The sequence below is a fragment of the Toxorhynchites rutilus genome, chromosome 3, assembly GCF_029784135.1.
Source record: "Toxorhynchites rutilus septentrionalis strain SRP chromosome 3, ASM2978413v1, whole genome shotgun sequence".
Taxonomy (NCBI): Eukaryota; Metazoa; Arthropoda; class Insecta; order Diptera; family Culicidae; genus Toxorhynchites; species Toxorhynchites rutilus.
Genome location: NC_073746.1, coordinates 54,279,498 through 54,296,712, shown reverse-complemented (window position 1 = coordinate 54,296,712; position 17,215 = coordinate 54,279,498). Strand labels below are relative to the sequence as shown.

Here is a 17,215-nt window from a genome sequence, read left to right as displayed (position 1 = left end):
CCGTTGGTTGGCATAACGCTCTCTGCCGCCTCCAATGGTCCACAGTGGCCCCCCTCCGAAAGTGGTATCAATTATTCAAGCAATTCTGGATTCACGCTTCACGTGCAGTCATCGATCTTCACTGTCAGCAGGCAGCCGACTCTCACTTATTAGCGTTCCTGGCAGCTCAACATCGGTCCAAGGTAGAATAGCACCAGATGAAATTAACAGTGTTCTGTAAACTGAACGAAAACTATGTTGGAAAAGCGAAGCCAAACTAAACGTAGGAAAATCCACTCGCGGACTGAACCGTTCGATTGGTTCACTGCTGTCACTGCCTAGGATCGCACACTGTTTATTGAGAGTGGTCGTGTGCTCCTCACGCGAAAGATGTTTTGCGTTTCGTGAGTAGTATACGGAATGAAACAGGTAAGTGTGTGCGGAAAAAATTTTCCTCTTTCACATTTCCCCACACGAAAATTCGTTTTCCATCGTCACTCAACTTTCCTCTCATTCTCTTATTCGGACTCTTTTCCAACATATAAGAAGTCAGCTGAGAGGCTATCTGGAAGGTTGCCAGTTTTGAAAAATGTCACGTTAAGATGAAATATTTTGAATGTTTCATAAATAAATGAAAAACTTTTTTAAAATTTAATATAATATTGTTGGGGACAAAGAAATGTCGTGTATTGTCAATATATGGGAACACTAAAACATATCTTGTGTTGTACTTATCTCATTGGGTCTTACTATACGGCTATTTAAAGACGACAATCTGTGTTACAAGTGTCGTTTTGACAATGTTGGGATCGTCCTTTTCAGTCTCAAGTTATAGCGCGTCAAAGATGGAGTCCACCAAGCAAGAAATTGTCCATATTTTACGTTTTTACTACCTGCGAGGTAAAACTGCAACGAAGGCGGCCGAAAAAATGCCATTGAGTGCTTTGAGGTACCCCTAAATCATGTCCGATTAAGCTGAATTTTGCACAGATAATTTTTTTAGACCAATAAACAAAATGTACGAATGTACAAAATGGTCGGTTCTTCAAATTCGATAATTATTTTTTTCCATACCTACATTGCCTCTCAGGCTAAGTTCCAAACAGTCGATTTTCGGTAAAAAAATTTTTTTTGAGATGACACCAGATCTCGACGTTTCATGCATTTTTAAGTCATTTGGCATCAAAAAAAAAAAATTCGATTTTCCAAATTTCCTTTACTCCCCCCTTGAAAGATTTTCGAGGATCAAAAAAGACGGGTGGGTAATGTCTGGGACATAACCGGAAAGACGTAGGACTACACCAAGGGGTGTCCAATGGATAGAATAAATCCTGAGCACACGACAAATTTTGATTGTTTCGTATTTGCATATAAACACTCCAACGCGGTGCAAATGTTGTAGGGGTTACTGTTCAGCTGGCAACAAACACACACTTGATGGCAATAGGAATTTACCGTCTGGTATCGTGATATAATTTGGTTTTGCATTCCTCATGAATGATTGTGTTCTACTAGTCAAGTCCTTTTTATTACCCATATAAATGGGGCTTTGAGAAAATATGTAATCCACCATTTTGTAGCGGCCGCAATCGTGGATTTTCAAGACTATGAAATACGCAGTTTTATAATGACTGCAGAGATAAAGGTGTGTTCCAAATCTCAGATCAATCGGTCACCAGGAAGGGAGTCAAATTTCAATTAATTCTTTCATTCGATAATATTTCATCATGACAACGATCGGCCTCATGTTGATGTTCGAATTAAAAACTTTTTGGAAAATAGCGGATAGGAAATTCTGGTTCATCCCTCTTGTAGCCCATACCATGCTCTTTTTGATTACCATTCGTTCCGGATGGCGGCTGCCAATGAAGTGGGTTATCACTTTCGAGTTAACGTTTTTACAGTCAAGCATACTGATGATCAAATCATCACCTATATTAAGTATATCAAGATGAAGGGTAAGCAAGCACTGTCAAGCGGACTCGTTCCCAAGTTGAAAAAACTGCAAAAGAGAATACTCTGTATCTACAGTATTGAGCAATACATTGCCATAACTATGAAAAGCGTCAGTTTGCTTCGTTGTTCTCGAATCGAAACTGAACCGAACTATTATTGGCGATTTGATAATCGGTTATTTTATGACAGCAAACGAAGAAAGTTATGTTCTTCTTCTTCTGGACGGCACAAACGTTCCCAGTAGAACTTTTGCCTTCTCAACGTAGGTATCACTTGCGACATTTTTTCATTAGAAGAGTTTAGTTGAGCTTTCTATGCCGAAAAACACGTTTTGAATGTATTCTGGAGTGGCAAGTAGTAGCATACGCGTGACCACAGTGCAAGTCGGAAGAAATTTCTTTGACGAAAAATCTCTCGGCCAGAACGGGAATTGAACCCGAACCTCTGGCATGATAATGTGTGACGCTAACCACTCGGCCACGAGAGCACCAAAGTTATGTTCACAAGTACCATTTTAGGTTAGTCGAAAATAAATACTACTTTCCAATTTATTTTGTTTATATTCATCAAAGTACAGAAAAACCAATGTACAGGGGTATTGTGATACAACTTAAACGTTGTATTCCGCATACTCCTAAACATTCAAAGAAAATATTGCAAAATTTGCGTTGAAAACTGAAAGTAATCATTTGTCCTGGTTCCAGACATATGCCGTGCAAAATTCACAGTATCAATGGTGAAGGGGGGGGACAATCAAAATATGGCCGACTAAAACTTGTCACATTTCCAATCGTGCATTGAATAAACCTGAACACTCCATATTTTGTAGTTGTGTGCGTGGCGTTCAAGCAAGAGCAGCAGCGCTTGATAATTTTGTAGGTCATTGTGAAATTCCGTGCTACTCGTCAAGTGTTGCGGAATCTTGAAAAGTGGCCAATTCAATTGTTATAGCTGCCAAGGCGAACTTTAAATATCTTTCTGAACAGGAGTTTTATACAGAAACTATAAGGGAAGGTGACAGACATTTTGAAGCATGTGAAATTGACGTAGTTCTAGGCTGTGAAACAGCTAGTCTGTTGGAAACCTTTTACGGTCGTATTAAATTTGGACATGGGTGTCTATTGGTCGCAATTATTTTCACTTGACAAAGCAGTAACGTATAACCTGTGAGATTATGAAAGATTATCTAAATTTATTTATATGTAAATTAGAAATGTAAACTTCAGATGAGTATTTACTAAACAATATGTTTTAATGTATTCTTTTCATATAAAAAATATATGCCATAATCCGTATGATATTTTTTTAAACAGTCCCTAAAATGCAATTCAGGTGTTGTATCACAATAATAATTAGTTTGGCGTCTTCCGCCTTATCTTTCTGTTTGGACATACAAAACAATGCTCTTCGCCGCAATACATGAAGTCTAGTGAACAGGTTCACTAGACATGAGGCATAAAATGCAAGATTAATATACTTCTTCGCTTTTTTTTTAGTATACTTTGCTAGAATAGTATACCTCTTTGCCGGCAGAACAAAGTCGTATGAAAATCACTTCATTCGAAAGATAAAATTAATTCGAGTTATATGAGTTATATGGATGAGGTGATTCAAAGTCAATTCAACACAAAGCTGACGGTTGGACTTGTGTCTCGGTGGACCATTTGGCTGTAAAGGCCTTGTCGGGACCGTATCGACTCTGTGGCGGACAAGATGGAGTACACTGAACTCTGTTTTTTCGCAACTGATGCGTGTGCGCCTTAAAAAATTGCGTAATTTAGAGAATCACGTGAAAAAATGGCGTAAAATAAAATCACGTTAAAAATATCGTAAAATAGAATCCAATGTATTGGCTTGTCTTTTGTCATTGCAACTCATATCTGAAAATAAAATCAAGTATTCACCTAAAGCATGTTCCAATAGGTGCAGTAAACCCCCTTCTGAAGCAATGAACATTTTCCAACGTATAATCCAGTGATCAACACTTTTTAAAACTTAATTCAAAAATAGCCTTTAGTTCACGCAGCAAATTAGTTTGTATGCCTTCAATACTGTCAAAACAGATCGTCACCAGTAATTATAAGTTGGATGAACGTGGGATCAAAATTCGATCGTTCAAGTATGTCTCCAGCCACTCGATTGCGATGAAATTTTTGAAGCAATTTGAGCTTTATTGGCGACTTTTCTCATGCCCAAAACATCAAACAAAATATGATGAGCGGTGTTTCAAAACGTGAGATATTCATTTTCTAGCTCTCTCAAACTTAAATGATGATTTCCGAGAACTATTCCTTTCACTTAGTCGATTTTTTCATCAGTTGATGTTCGTACTTGACGAGGCAAATCGTTCAGGTTTTCTCGGCCGTCTTAGAATGCCTTATATCATTCATTAACCCTTGTTTTTCACAGAATTGTGTCACAAAATGTATTCTGCGACATTTTCAACGTTTCGGCACAAACAGTTTTGTTTGAAACACAAAATTTCACACAATATCTTTGACCAATAGAATTCATATAAGAAAGCCGAACAAAAAAAGTGGTTCTGAATGACGCTGTAAACAAATTGAATGAAAGATCACGTTGAAAATCGACATTAAGAACATAGCAGTAGTACCAACTTGGAAAATTGAAACATGTTCAACGGGAAAATTTAACGGTACAAATTCCCGATGTATATATATATATATATATATATATATATATATATATATATATATATATCATCAAAATGAATCAAAAAAAAAAAATTTAAAAAATTATAGGAAAAAATTATGTCCAAGACACGACCGCATTGTTGACGTACAACTACGCTGTCATTTTATATAAGTCGTTTGTGAAGGTATACCTTCGTATATTATTCTATAATGCTGTGAAATTTTAGAAACAACTGCTTAGTAGAATAATCTTTGAAATGGTTTTTTCATTGTAGAATCAGTTGACGATAATTGATTGATAATTCATTCTTGCCCTCGCAAAACAATACACTAGCTGATCGTATGTCGCAATTTATTTCATGTCAATGCATTGAAAATTTACCTCGAACGCTATTCCGGTGGGCTTTTTCGCAATAGACATAGACTCGGCTACAGTCGATTATAACATGTAGCACCAGCACCATTATTCCACAACTCATAACTACATCAATATATCATTGGCACCGCTTGGAAACAACAACAATGACAACACTTGCAAGTATTAAATATCATGCTACATGTTATTTAGTATTGCCTCAGTGGAATCGCACCTTTAGGCATCGTTCGTATAACGTAAACCAAGCGCCAAACAAGCATTCGCCATAACATGCATAGATAGCCATTACATTGGTGGCTTGAAACTACTAGGAATGAATATAAACACTTCTCATCATGTTGCGCTATTCTCAAAAGAAACGCTTCTGTTGATATAATATTACTCTAAAAAAGTTGCATTACTTTCTCATGCTCGAGAGAAGCGTAGCTATCACCGTTAGTGGAGGAAGTTTTGCTACTGGTAAGCGAAACCTAATCACATACAAAATTCCAGAACAACATTTACTTTCTTGGTGACAAAACAAGCGAAATGAACTCTTTTGTTAATATCAACAACCTCGAAAACATTAGCATTGCTTCATTATGATCAAGATTAGCATAAATGCAATCCTAGTTGAAGGCAGATTTGCGACTGGTACGCGAACCCAAATAACTTATAACATTCCAGTAAGACATTCAAGATGCTTGGTTTTCCCCAAATAATTTTTTGGCGCACATTATTAACGCCTGCTTCGCCATAACGTCAGTTTAATGCATTGATGCATTCTCAAATGCATCAACGAAGCCCTTATGATGACGGAAAACAAACAATGTTAACTTGGAACTTGGAAAAAGAATGAATTATGCCACACAGCTTGTGCTCTGCTGTAAAACCCATCAGTGCGAATTCGCTAATGAGTTTTTCAAGAAGGACCGCCTCCACCCCCAGCGGGGGGAGCTTGATTTTGGTTGCTGTCTGGGTAACGGCACTAACATTTTCGACCGACGCGCCGAAGTCGCCGAACTTTGCTGTTGTTCGATGCGGTGTCATATTCGTGAAGGCTCGGTTCAGTGCGAGCGCTTTTCACTGCACCAACATCGCGTGCATCATTAGATGATGCTTGCCTCGAAATTTTATTGCCCCTGGCAATGCGTTCAATTTTGCAGGGTTCGAACCTGCCTTTCTCATCTTCTTACTCATCTCACACTACGCGAAGCGTTCAATTTATGACGCGGAAAGAAAAACACATGATACGAATAACGCGAAAAACGAACTGAAAAAACCACACGACGATATCCAAGTTGGATTACCACCACTGGTGGGATCCAAACTTAGATCGAAGCACGGCGAAAGCAAAGTGAACTGGATTGCTCAACAGTCCGATGCCGAATGAAAGTTTGCCTCAGCGAGATCCACTGTTTATACTCTAGGCAAGTATTCCCCTTCATTCTTCTACTTTTCTTTGTTCACGGAGACTTTAAATCCTACGATTTCCCCTTCATTGATCGTCGATAAATTGCTCGTTATTCACAGCTCTGTTCGGGAAAGCACACAAATGGACAGAACAAATGTATGAGAAAATGGAAATGTTTAAATTTTTCATGAATTTTAACCATTTACAAACCAGGGGATTCTAATGTATAGCATATTAAACAAATCTTAGGGAACTTCCGATTCGTTTAGTATGTAAATCGACAAAATCCGTTCGCGACAAAAATAGTTATTAACGTTAACTTTATTTCATAAAAACGTGACCTGTTTTCTGATTTGGTACCCTTAATGAAAGACGTAGTTCTACGTCAAAATCAGCAAAATGAATGATAAAACAAGTGAGAAACGATAAATTCTGATTCTGAAGGAAATGAAACTTTTCGTTTCCCATATTTCTGTACATCTGGCTACACTGGCTGGCAGTCGGAATTTTTGGAATAGTTGAGATAAATTGAAGTGAACCCTGTGCAGCGTTGATAGAATGTGAGAAAAGATTATGATAGCATGTCAAAAACGCAACGTGCTCCGTTACGTCACCTAACAATTGCAGGATTTTCGAAATAATCAACATCTCAATCGATGAGAGATCTTCAAATGGGATAAAGATGTCCAAAAAAGTTTACATTTGCTAAGATAAATAACTCACAACGAACAGCGTAAATTCCAAAAATACAACGTTCGGATAGATATTCACACAGCGTCTCTTTGTTGACATTCAATTTGCACTGACTTGCCCAATACTATGTCAATACCAACACAAAGTGGGGGTGGGTTGGAAGACATGAAAACCAGCAGGAGAAATGAACCAACATTCGACACTCATTATCGAGAGTGAGAGCGAAAACACTAGTGAACACAAAATGGCGAAAATGGTTTATGTATCATGTGGATATCTTTTCGGCATAGTTCGATTATTTCCCCAACAATGTCACTAATAATTGTTCGTTGCAGAACATATTTTTGATAATATTTGCATCACACGCACACAAAAGGGTTGCTGACGGGATGAACATCGGTCACTCAGACGGATAGGAACATAATAAAAACTGCGATTGTCGTTCCTCGATATCGATCCGAAATTCCTTCCAATCGGACACTGGCAGCACTTGTTCTGGTTCCAATTATTCGCACTGTCACGAGTCACTTGATTTACTCATCGCCTTTGGGCTGCTCGACACTGACTAATAACTGAATTAACACCTTTCTTCAGGTATCTAGACAATCAAGAAATGACTTCGGCTCTGAATGCAAACGCACAACCTTGTGGGTGACTCTCTCAAGGTTCCACTGACGTTTGTGAGTCTTGAAGATAAGTTGGGGGCGATCACGGTAATCGTTTGTAACTTCTATTCTCGAAAAACAACACTATCTCTCCAGCGTTTGTCTTCCGATAAGGCCATCCGCTTTATTGCAGTCAGTCGGTGCGTCAAGTTATCGCACGTATCCAATTGTTAAGGGACAATCATAAACTTTGCCGCAACTCGACGGAACGCTTGTAAAATACGAAATTACACTTTCAGCTACAGTCTGCATTGTCCGCCGCTATTAACATTTGCCTCAAGAGTTCTGTCGCAGATTTACAGCGATGAATACGAAACTAGGCACTCCCGGAGCAGCTCTAAAAATAAGCACTCTTATAAAGTGCTCCGTACTTCACCATCAGTTGTGAGCAATAAGCAGATTTTTGCCACTCTGCCATAAAACATCTAAACAACTATGCTATTCTCATTATAGAACTAATAAAAACCTCACGAGACCGACCGTGCGTGTGGGACGACGAATGCGAGACGATTTTTGCTTAAGATCGAGCGAAGTGAAAATTTTTCAATAACTTTTTGACAGATAACCAATGTTGGGAATAGTGTACACCCACACAGAGATACAATTGTGTGGTGGATGAGTAATCTACATTAGTGCGAAAGAGAGGGAAAGTTGAAAACATTGCATGACAGCACGAATGACGGTAAAACGGTGAAATTGTAAAAACGGTAAAACGATACAAATGTAAATGTAGGGGAGAACGGTGTTAAGGCTAAAAACCTTTATGACGACGAAGAAACACTTGCAGAAAAAGCTGCTGATGTGAGCCATCGGAGAACATGAGATATGCTTTGAATGTTGAGCGCATGTCTGCTGATAACACCAAAGCTTTATCTCGAAAGCGTCTGATAGCAATAAAAGCTGTTTGATAGATAATGTTTGTTAATGACTGTTTGCGATCTAACGTACGAATCTACACCTAGGTGGCGCTGAAAATGTTAATGGTTTTAAAATTTGCAATGTGAGTTTATATAAGATTTGTAGTTCTTTTCATAGATTACAATGTTATAATCATAAGAAATTATTGGATTGCGATGAGTTTGGAAGAAATTTTAATTCTGCCCAATCTCATATATAACATGTTATTTTGTTACCTTTTTCTGTTGTTGGAATCTATATAAATATTGACAATGGGCGAACTAAATGAGCAAATTCAAAAGCACAATCAAAAACAAGTTGAAAAATGCATGGTTACTGCATGTGAGAACTACCTTGGAAGTAAAATATACGTGATTTATTTTTGTGCTCTTTCTTACATTTTCTTAATTCAAAAACAAAACCCAGATGTCTCACCGATCGTTTACGTTTTTCGTTAGATCGTCAATCGGGTCTCGGCTAAGAAAATATGATTCGGGAGTCTAGATTGTGCTATCAATTTAGCTGTCACTAATTGACGAATTTACGTTGGATTTACAACCAGATGGCGCAGCGAAAAAATGATGATGTTTTGTTTTTTGGTATGAAATATGTTCAAATTTTTTAGAAAAATCATAATTTATCTTCAAATTTCCCGGCATTTTGCAATCTGATATGTATATTTTGAAGAATGGCTTGGTATAAGTGTTATAACTTTAATTTTTTCCAACTTGGTGAACGATGAGTAGCACGTGTTGCGCTAGAATTACTGAAAATTCTTCTCGTATCGGCCCTTACATTATCAATGACATCGTCCAAATTAATATGATATCGATTTCATCACCATTATCCACAGTATCCATAACCTGTATGCATTATCAAACTCAAAATTTTCGAAGATTATCAATGACTTTGGTTCAATCGCGTGTTGAAACTATCGTAAATATACAAAGCCCTAACTTTCTTACCATATACTGACGACATTTAATGGTTGAAATGAATCTGAATAGAATTAAAATGAATAATCACAACAGAATCTTGCTTTTCAGTGCGTCAAATAAACAAACACCATCACTTTTGTGGTTCTGAGCTTTAATGTAGATGTCGCATGAACTGATTTAGCTTTGCGTAAATTCGTCAATTGCTGATCTATCATAAAACGTAAACGATCGGTGAGACCTGGTGAGACATCTGATTTTTTTTGACGCAGAACTACGTCTTTCATTAAGGGTGCCAAATCAGAAAACAGGTCACGAACAGGTCACAAACAGGTTTTTATGAAATATAGTTAACGTTAATAACTATTTTTGCCGCGAACGGATTTTGGCGATTTACATACCAAACGAATTGGAAATTCTCTATGATTTGTTAATTATGCTAGACATTAGAATCCCCTGGAGGCGATCTGGCGTAGTGGTAACATCCATGCCTCTCACGCTGAAGGTCACGAGTTCAATTCTCACTCCCGACATTCTTCCAAAAATGGAAGTAAAAAGTGACGAACCAGCCAAATGAGTTGAAAATCACTATAATACAGATAAAAAAAAAAAAAAAAATTAGAATCCCCTGGTTTGTAAATGGTTAAAATTCATGGAAACTTTAGGCGTTTCCATTTTCCCATACATTTGTTCTGTCCATTTGTGTGCTGCCCTGGAACAGAGCTGTCAATAACGAGCAACTTATCGACGAACAACGAAGGGAAATCGAAGGAGTTAAAGTCTCCGTGAACAAAGGAAGAGTAGAAGAATGAAGGGGAATACTTGCCTAGAGTATAAACAATGGATCTCGCTGAGGCAAACTTTCATTCGGCATCGGACTGTTGAGCTATTCAGTTCACTTTGATGTCGCTGCGCTTCGATCTAAGATTGGACCCCACCAGTGGTAATCCAACTTGGATATCGTCGTTTGGCTTTTCTGTTCGTTTTTCGCTTTATTCGTATCGTGTTTTTCTTTCCGCGTCATAAATTGGACGCTTCGCGTAGTGTGTAATGGTAAGAAGAATAGGAAGGCAGGCTCGAGTACTGCAAAAAACGAACGCATTGCCAGGGGCAATAAAATTTCGAGGCAAGCGACATCTAATGATGCACGCGATGTTGGTGCAGTGAAAAGCGCTCGCACTGAACCGAGCCTTCGTGAGTGTGACAGCGCATCGAACAACAGCGAAGTAGGCGACTTCGGCGCGTCGGTCGAAAATGTAAACGCCGTTACCCAGGCAGCAACCAAAATCAAACTCCCCCCGCTGGTGGTGAAGGCGGTCGCTCTTGACAAACTCATCAGCGAATTCGCATCGATGGGTGTTACAGCAGAGTACAAGCTGTGTGGCATAATTCAGTCTTTTTTCAAGCAGTAAACATTGTTTGTTTTCCGTCATCATAAGGGCTTCATTGGTGCCTTTGAGAATGCATCAATGCATTAAACTGACGTTATGACGAAGCAGGCGTCAAGGTTGTGCGCTAAAAAATTATTTGGGGAATACCAAGCATCTTGAATGTCTTACTGGAATATTATAAGTTATTTGGGTTCGCGTACCAGTCACAAAACTGCCTTCAACTAGGATTGCAATTGCGCTAATATCGATCACAATGAAGCAATGCTTCTCTTTTCGAGGTTATTGTGGTTAACAGAAAGAGTTCTTTTCATTTATTGAGTCACCAAGGAAGTAAATTTTTAAAAAGGCCACTGGAATAGCGTTCGAGGTAAATTTTCAATGCATTGACATGAAATAAATTGCGACATACGATCAGCTAGTGTATTGTTTTGCGAGGACAAGAATGAATGATCAATCAATTATCGTGAACTGATTCTACAATGAAAAAACCATTTCAGAGATTTTTTTACTAAGCAGTTGTTTCTAAAGTTTCACAGCATTATAGAATAATATCCGAAGGTATAAACAAGCGACTTATAGACAATAACAGCGTAGTTCTACGTCAACAATGCGGTCGTATCTTGGGCACAACCTCCTATAATTTTTTTTGCTTGCTGCGCGTTCCATTCAGCCCGTAATGTGAGATACTTATTGTACAATGAAAAATAGTCAGAAATTCGGCGAGTCACATTTTGTAATACATCCGAAAACAAACCATATACAGTAATTTACATTTAATGCGACATGACGAGGCACCACTCAGTGTCACATTAGAGGTGATTTTGACCTGTAATTGGACATTATCGATGGGAGTGGTACAGTGTCGGCGTCTGGTGGCGACTTTCAATGTGGGGCCATAATTAGGGCTCCGAACTCGATGTTTAGAAAAATATCCAATTAGAGGTAAAAATGTCCAATTAAACGTGTCGAATTAGCAAAATGTCGCATTAAATGTAAATGACTGTATATTATTATTTTCTTATTTTGTAGCTGTCAGTCCCTGTCAGTCAGCGCTTTCCTACCAAAAAGCTCAATGTCGGCCCCTAGGGACCGACGCGGAGTTCAACGTGTTAATGGTTTTACTGTAGAGAAATATACTTATGATACAAATAATGGGCTAAAAACTAGGGAATAAAAAAAAGTAAAAAAAAGCTTTTTAAGTTGAACGGTTTTGTTGTGATTGAACATAATAAAAATACGGATAATGTACTGAAATCTTAAAAATAATTATGCAAGTAGCAGTTAGCAGTTATCACACCCGTTCGTTCATTAATTTAGAGTATAGATGAGACCAAAATAAAATCGTGGGGAATGTCGGATTTCCATTATCCACCGTTAGTTGTTTTATCATAAGTCATAAGATGCCGCGTTTGCTCATTCCGGACAACAAGCGCAACCGTGAGAACACTTCAGAGCAGTTTTTGACGTTGTTTAAGTGCAATCCGAAAGAGTTTCTGCGTCGTTTCGTGACCGTCGACGAAACATGGATCCACTGGTACACACCAGAGACCAAGGAACTTAACCGTTTTCTAAAGTTTAGTAAATAGTTTTTTTTTAATTTAATGGTTGTTCCATATATTGTCGAAACCATAACATCTGTACATGCTGGTCCCCACTATACTTTATCTGGGTATCTTCATTAAAAAAATATCTGTGTATCAATAATTAGAGGAGGGATATTTGCCCTTCATTCCTAGGAAGATTCGATGCCTTCGGCTAATGAAAGGACGGCTGGGAAAGGCCAAGAGAAACAATTTCAGGCGTGCGAGTGCACTGACATATAATGTGAGTTGGAAAGGTTCTTCGTTCATGTTTTCATATTTCCCCATTCCTCCTAACGCGGAAGAATACAATTCATCACATCCTGCAGTAAATGAACAACAAAACTTTCCCCTCGAGGGTGTGTGCAAACAATTTATTCCTGGAGGCGAGTGGTGCCCAACAACGGTGGAATGAATATTTTCTTTTCGGACTATTTAACATTAACATTGTTATGTTGATTCCATTCCAACTCTCAAGGTATCCCAGGCTACGCTTTCGGAAGGATGAGTCTTCCTCTGTTTGGTACATGTGGATACGCTTCCGAACGAACATTGCTATCGTACTGAACATTTCATACGTTATCCGCAATACAGAACACACGGAAAGTTCGAGTACAATTTTAGTTTACTATATGTAGCTAGTGTTGTGTGAATTGTATTATTACCGACAAGGAAAGATATCCTCCCGCAAGCGAAACACAGAAGGCGAAAAAAGTAAAAGCTTTTCAGTTTGTGGCCTACGAATGCTCCAGGCGGCCACCGTTGACATTGCTACTTGCATAGAAACATATGCAGAACGGCTCTATGTTGCTCGCTCGTTGTCCTGTAAGCGAAACTCAGCCCCTGCTGCGATGTTTGGTAACATTGTGAATAACAGAGTTGTGTTTCTTGCCCTGCTGCTTCCACTTCCCTATGGAATTCTGCTTTATATGTGTATTTTTTCTCCCAAACGCATAAACACCAACGCACCGTGTGTTTTAGAACCCGGGAAAATGGAAAATGGAACATGCCAAACCATGGAGAACGTTGTCGGCGATTAAAAATTGTAATAGCAGCAAAGACGAAACACTTTTTTGTTGATTTTGCTCAAGTGCACAGTATATGCGGTTGTGCCGTATACAAACAATACAATGGACGCAAAAGGATGCGATGTTACCTGTTGGTGGAAAATGTATTGAAACCACAACACAGTTGCGGTAGTTTTTTCTGCATCACGTAATAGGCATGGCATACGCACTGTTTTATGTTCACAAAGCTCATTTTTATTTTTTATACCCGATAACGTGTTTGAAGCCTCTTATATAAGATTACTACTCACTGTGGAACATGTGACTATGCCATTCAGTATTCCATTCGATGCAATGTTAGCTTTAATTTTTGTTGTTCATTCAGTGTTTTGATTCAGCATTTATTAAACTTTAATACTCTGTTCTACCCTACTCAGGTTTGCTACAGACCCCGTTATAAACAGACCCGATTATATACATTTAAAAAAAATATTTTAAAAATGAACATTTAAACGCAATGGTGATAGTGTTTGTGGTTTGTAAAGATTTTAAATAAAGACTTACCAGGAAATGTTTAAAATGAAAATGGAAGATAGTAACTGGACGCTTGGAGAGCTTCAATTTGGTAGACCGAAACAAATATGTTTATCGTGCATTTTTGGGAGAAAATTGACCTCACTCTAGCTTCAAAGCTTTCACTATTTTAGTTGCTCAATTCTTCTAAAAAGTAGAAGATTCTGTGCCTATAGGCACGGACGCAAAATTAACGTAGGACTTTGAAGACGATTGCTTTTGAATGAAGTTATTGTTCAAAAATTCGTAAAATTCGTAAATAAACTCATTCAAGAATCCAAATGAAAATCCGAGAAACTTGGCATTCTCTGGTTTTCTCTGGCGTTCTGGCCGGGAAATTTTTCCTTGATTTCTTTCGACTTGCACTGTGACCACGGGTATTTTAGAGCTTGTCACTCAATAATACATTCAAGGCATGTTTTTCGGCATAAAAATCTGAACTAAGTACTATTCATAAAAATAACGCAAGTAATACCTACGCTAAGAAGGTGAAAGTTCCACTGGGAACGTTAGTGCCACCCATGAAGAAGAAAAGGTTAGTGGAAATTGCGTCCGAGCAGGAACAGGTGGAATTCGGGTATGCATTTTTGGTGATAGAGAATGATAAGTTAGAGGTCTTCTTCTCTTCTCTCTCTCTCTTCGTTTCTTTCTCCCCTACTGTGCATCTTATATTCCTTTTTGTTATACAGGTCGGACTCGATTTTATATGATTCGATTACACCTAGGTTTTTTTTCGCGAGGTTTTTTTACGAGGTTGTTTTTACGCGGATTTTCCAATTAGCGCGGTTTTTACAATTAATGCGGTTAACGCGGGTACCGCTTAAAAAAAGACCAGCACAATATTACATCTTTCACTCCGCTCACATTTAGTCTTCATGCTCCGTCAGAGCATATGACGGTAATCAGTGCTTGCGACGGAACTTAGCGTTTTTTACGAAAATTAGTGCCGCACTCTATCACGATGCTTACGGAGATTTTGGGTGGTATTTTTAAGGGGATTTTCCAATTAACGCGGTTTTTTTACGCGGATTTTCCAATTAGCGCGGTTTTTTACAAGGTACGTATCCCCGCGTTAAAAAAAAAAACCTGGGTGTATATACAATTTTCGACTCGATTATATACAGTTCGAAAAACATTTTTTTTATATTTCAAATATGACTTACTTCAAGAGAAAATTAAATGAATCAACGTTAAAGTGAAAGTTAATTGGCTATTGTGAGTACAGTGAAGTGAAAATCGTGATTTTAGTTGAAGATTCACCAGGAATTGTTTAAAACGATATTACAGCGAAATTAGAAAAGATAGAAGTTGGGTGTCAAAGAACAAATTGTAGAGTGGTTAGAGAGCTCCAATTTGGTTGATAGAAATATTAATGATTATTATGTATTTTTTGGATTAAATTAAGAAATATACCTTAAAAACCACAAACTTTGAAGTTTTTCACTCCTAAAATGTTACTTAAATCCACTAATTTGGAAGTTTCATAACTGTATCCTGTATGAAATTTTCTTATCTTTTGAATGGAAGCAACATACCCAGCAAACATTAAATCGTATAATTTTGTCAAGACTTTAAGTCAAGTCTTACAAGAAATCCGAATAAATCTCAATCGCATATAATATCAATCAAAGTAAAGTTGAGGAGGCGATCTGGCGTAGTGGTAACATCCATGCCTCTCACGCTGAAGGTCACGAGTTCAATTCTCACTTCCGACATTCTTCCAAAAATGGAAGTAAAAGTGACGAACCAGCCAAATGAGTTGAAAATCACTATAATACAGATATAAAAAAAAATCAATCAAAGTATGTATCGTGTATATTTGAAATCGCATAAAATGTAAAAACTCGATTTTATATACCATTGTCGTAAAATATATTTAATCCGCATCATATACGTATATTACGCTGATGCAGTTTGTGTGTCGTATAAGCGTATAACTTAAATCGATTCAGTATCGTAGTAAATCGTGTTGCATGTTGAATAAAATCATGAAACAGTAAATCATATTAGATCCTAATAAAGAACATATTACATCATATTGAAATGTCAATGAAATGCACTCGAAAGTTTTAACTGCTGTTGAATTAAATTTCAGATAGCCGCGCGAGATAGCTGGTGGATGATAATCCAGATGACCGGAGTTCGAACCCACATCGCAGCAGTTTTCACCAAACATCAATCTGTGCCATTTTAAACATTCATATTCCACTCCCAACACTAGTAAATCAAACAATTATTATTTCTACAAACATAAATACTCATATATAAAAATGGCGATTCTTGAGGCCATTTGAGGCCATTTCACGAAAATATTTTGCGCCATTTGTTTTTTTCTATGTCTGTAATAAATCGTATATGAGTATGGTAAAAGTCGTATTCGGTGCTTTGACAATTCATGAATATATTCACATTAGATCGCAATTCAATTCAACATAATCGCTATTATAGCCGGTCAAAGTTGCATATTCATCCAAACAAATTCGGTAAGCATTTGCCATGTATGTATATAACCTCCACTTTTGCATGCATATGCCAGTTAGGCGCATTATATGCCAACCAAATTTTAGGGCATATGCCCAACAAACATTAAATCGTATAATTTTGCACGTGCCAAGTCTTACAAGAAATCCGAATAAATCATAATCGCATATAATATCAATCAAAGTATGTATCGTGTATATTTGTAATCGCATAAAATGTAAAAACTCGAAACTAAGACCATTATCAAATTAAGTCGCAATTCGGTATAATAAACATCAATTTTATGATGTACATTGTCGTAAAATATATTTAATCTGCATCATATACGTATATTACGCTGATGCAGTTTGTGTGTCGAATAAGCGTATAATTTAAATCGATTCAGTACTGTAGTAAATCGCGTTGCATGCTGAAGAAAATCATGAAACAGTAAATCATATTAGATCCTAATAAAGAACATATTACATCACATTGAAATATCAATGAAATGCTGATGCACTCGAAAGTTTTAACTGCTGTTGAATTAAATTTCAGATAGCCGCGCGAGATAGCTGGTGGATGATAATCCAGACGCCCGGAGTTCGAACCCACATCGCAGCAGTTTTCACCAAACTTCAGTCTGTGCCATTTTAAAC

The 17,215-nt window shown here is 37.6% G+C and overlaps 1 protein-coding gene across 11 annotated transcripts in view; it reads right to left on the bottom strand.

Moving 5' to 3' along the window:
• The window catches only part of LOC129780459 (uncharacterized), a 116,326-nt gene extending 107,987 nt beyond the window's left edge, over positions 1 to 8,339 (bottom strand). For 3 of the 11 annotated variants that reach the window (XM_055788769.1, XM_055788768.1, XM_055788757.1), the window contains exon 1: positions 8,197 to 8,339. The gene's annotated coding sequence lies outside the window, so the exon portion shown is untranslated. Of the gene's footprint in view, position 1; positions 354 to 7,420; positions 7,629 to 7,947; positions 8,066 to 8,087 lie in introns of those variants that run through there. The other 8 variants (XM_055788763.1, XM_055788760.1, XM_055788765.1 and 5 more) reach the window with 7 other exon arrangements.
• Positions 8,340 to 17,215: the final 8,876 nt, after the last annotated feature.